Source organism: Chiloscyllium plagiosum, chromosome 6, assembly GCF_004010195.1.
Source record: "Chiloscyllium plagiosum isolate BGI_BamShark_2017 chromosome 6, ASM401019v2, whole genome shotgun sequence".
In the NCBI taxonomy this organism is placed as follows: domain Eukaryota; kingdom Metazoa; phylum Chordata; class Chondrichthyes; order Orectolobiformes; family Hemiscylliidae; genus Chiloscyllium; species Chiloscyllium plagiosum.
Genome location: NC_057715.1, coordinates 106238248 through 106241479, shown reverse-complemented (window position 1 = coordinate 106241479; position 3232 = coordinate 106238248). Strand labels below are relative to the sequence as shown.

General features: G+C 44.3%; 1 protein-coding gene across 4 annotated transcripts in view; it reads left to right on the top strand.

Annotated features, from left to right (window-relative positions):
- The first annotated feature begins 579 nt into the window (after positions 1-579).
- Positions 580-3232, top strand: part of LOC122550913 (interleukin-5 receptor subunit alpha-like) — a 64320-nt gene continuing 61667 nt past the window's right edge. For 2 of the 4 annotated variants that reach the window (XM_043692346.1, XM_043692344.1), the window contains exon 1: positions 582-737. The gene's annotated coding sequence lies outside the window, so the exon portion shown is untranslated. Of the gene's footprint in view, positions 738-2816; positions 2884-3232 lie in introns of those variants that run through there. The other 2 variants (XM_043692347.1, XM_043692345.1) reach the window with 2 other exon arrangements.

The window sequence follows — 3232 nt, the reverse complement described above, 5'->3', positions numbered from 1 at the left end:
GGACTGCAGATGCTGGAGCTTAGAGTCAAGATTAGAGCGGTGCTGGAAAAGCACAGCAGGTCAGGCAGCATCCGAGGAGTAGAATCAAATCGACGTTTCGGGCAAAAGCTCTTCAATCCCAAACTAACCAGCAGGGAATCAATAATCAGGAGCCATGGCTGAAGGGTTTGGTGGGGAGGAAATTCACCCAGCTGGCAGTGGGTCTCCGGAACGAATTACCTGAAAGGATGGTAGAGGCTGGGAACCATAACAACAGTTAAGTATTCAGATGAACACCTGAAATGCGGTGGCATGCAACGGTCGAGTGCTAGAAAATGGGACGAGAGTGGACAAGTGCTTGTGACCAGCAAGGATCCGATGGGCCAAAGGGCCTCTTTCCTTGCTTTACTTCCCTGTGCCCGTTGAGCATGTTAGATCCTCAGCCTCACCTCCGCAGCTTTTTTTTGGGGGGGACTGCTGCTGTTTTTTGTTTGTTGTTGCAATATTGCAGGAGTGACAGCTGGAGCATGTGGCCACACGCCTGAACACAGCCAGCTCAGAGCGATGGAGCTGATAGCTGGTGAGAGGGAACTCTTGACAGCATCTCCGAGTGAGTCACAAAGGAAATGGATTTTGAGAACGAGGGTTCGATATCCTAAATAGCCTCTTATATAAAGGGCAGCTGGAATGTCTGTTGAAGTACTTGGGGATTAACTTTGGAACTGAGAGAAGAGCTTTTTACACTGTCTATCCCTTGGGTAAGTGGTCGGTCGCTTCTGTCAATGCAATGCCTTAACGAATTCGTCTCTAATGAATAAGGCAGGCAGAGGGCTGAGATGTTGCTCGCTGTTCTGGCTGCTGGATTCTCCCACACTCAGAACCCAAACTAGCCTCACGAAACTTTATTTCTTTATTACACCCTAGTGTTATTCAACTGCTTTATTGACACTTACAGCATAGCCTGGCAACTCATTCAGGGTTTTAAACGGAGCTGCCGCCCTTCATTGTATTGTCAAACCCTAGCCCTGACTTCAGGTGGATCTGAGAGATTCCTCTGTATTATTCAGTGGATATACAAACTCCATGTGTACTCCCTTTCAACCAACCGCTGTCTAAAATCTAGCCCCTGCCTGCGTGGGATCTTGCTGTGCACAATTCTGCCCTTCTCTCCCCGCTCCCCACAAACACAACAAGGCTCAGGGATAATCGACTCCCCTCTATTTTCTACATAACAGCCTCTTAAGTCGGAAAGTAGGTAATTAACTGTAAACTGTTTTCTGAAACCACTTCCCCAAGTAATGAGGTTGAAAAGGCACAATTTTTCTGATCGCTGTCTCTGACAAGCTAGACTTTCCTGGCAAGATCGCGTTCCTGAGCAGCCCTGAACTGCTCTTAAGAAAGTGCTGACAGGCTTTGGGTGCGAACTTCCACAGCTCCCCGTGGTGAAAGTGCTTCCAAAAAGTTATAAAATCGTATAGCGGAAGCAGACCCTTTGTTTAACTTGTGCATGCTTACCAAATTTCCCATCCTAAACTTGCCTGCGTTTGGTCCACCTTCCCCTAACCCTTTCCCATTCATGTACCTGTCCAAATGTCTTTTAAATGCTGTAACTGTACCTGCATCTACCACTTCCTCTGGCTGTTCATTCCACATATGAACGACCCTCTGTTTGAAAAAGTTGCCCCTCTGGAGCCTTTTAAATCTTTCTCCTTTCACCTAAAAAAAAGTACCCTAATTTTGAACTCCCCCACCCTTGGGAAAAGAGCTTTGCTATTCACCTTCTCTATGCCTCTCATGATTTTATTAACTTCATTAATTTCACTGTGCCTCAGTACACGTGACAATAAATTCAATTCAATTCAATTCAGTTCAACTTCTATAAGGTCACCCCTCAGCCTCCGATGCTCTAGTGAAAAAAAGCCCTGCCCTACCCAACCTATTTTTATAACTCAAACTCTCCCATACTGGTAAGATCCTGGTAAATCTTTTCTGAACCCTCTCAAATTTAATAATATCCTTCATATAGCAAGGTGACCAGAATTGTATAAAGTACTCCAAATGTTGAATTTGGGGATTTTAACCCAAAATGATGAAGAATTGAATAGTTCTCTCAAGATGGTGTGGAATTTGGATGGAAAACTGTTCAGCCTCCAGCTACAATTTCCCCCTTTGAAGTACATTCCATTCATGATATTATGTGGTTAAAAACACTTGAGATTGAAACATAAGAAGGCTGTTTTCCTTAACTTGTTGCTCTCTGTAAGAACCATTATTGTCACTCCAGACTGACTCAATTATTTAAATTCATAAACAGAGGGATTAATGGGAATGGTTCTGTTCGGTGCAAGCAATTACTGTATCACTTTTTCAAAGATGCGATATGACAAACTTGGCTGCATAGCTACTGAATCAATCTAACAGACAAAAGTCATGAGCTATAAGCCCCAGCTTACCAGTGTGCAGACTGTGCAGTGTAACTCTGATAAAAGGTATACTAACATTGGAGCAAGTGAGGACTGCAGATGCTAGAGATCAGAGTCGAGAGTGTGGTGCTAGAAAAGCACAGCCGGTCAGGCAGCATCCCAGGAGCAGGAGAATCGACGTTTCAGGCATAAGCACTTCATCGTAAAAGCAGCAATTCGGAAACGTCCAGGTTTGAAGGGTTTTATGGCCTTTGATCATAGCCAACAGATGCTGGCTCAAGCAAAATGCTTTCAAGTTTTTAAAAAAAACACTTGTATAATGAAAGGGGAGTGGCCAGTACCTCAGCTCAGCTCAGGGTTTTAACAGTCTGGCTGTTCACTGAAAGCAGTAGTCAGTTTAAGGGTTGCCAGTCCAGAAAACAACTCCATGGAAGAAGATGTTCTAGGCTGAATCCCTCTGCCATCTCTCTCTCTCTCTTCTGTAAGACCCTCTGTTTGATTTTACCTATTTTTTGCCAAGGGGTGTTTTTTGGGGATTGTTGCAAGTATTTAGAACAGCATCGTTAAGTTGGGTTAACCTGTTGGGTTTTCAGATAGGTTGTTATTCTATAGTCGAAATGTGCAGCGCTGGAAAAGCATAGCAGGTCAGTCAACATCGGCGGAGTAGGAGAGCCAACATTTGTTGCCTGGTATGGTAGAAAGATCGTATGAGGAAAGGCTGAGGCACTTGGGGTTGTTTTCATTGGAGAAAAGAAGGTTTGGGGTGACTTTGATAGAGGTGTAAAAGATGATTAGGGGTTAAATAGGGTCGACAGTGAGAATCTTTTTCC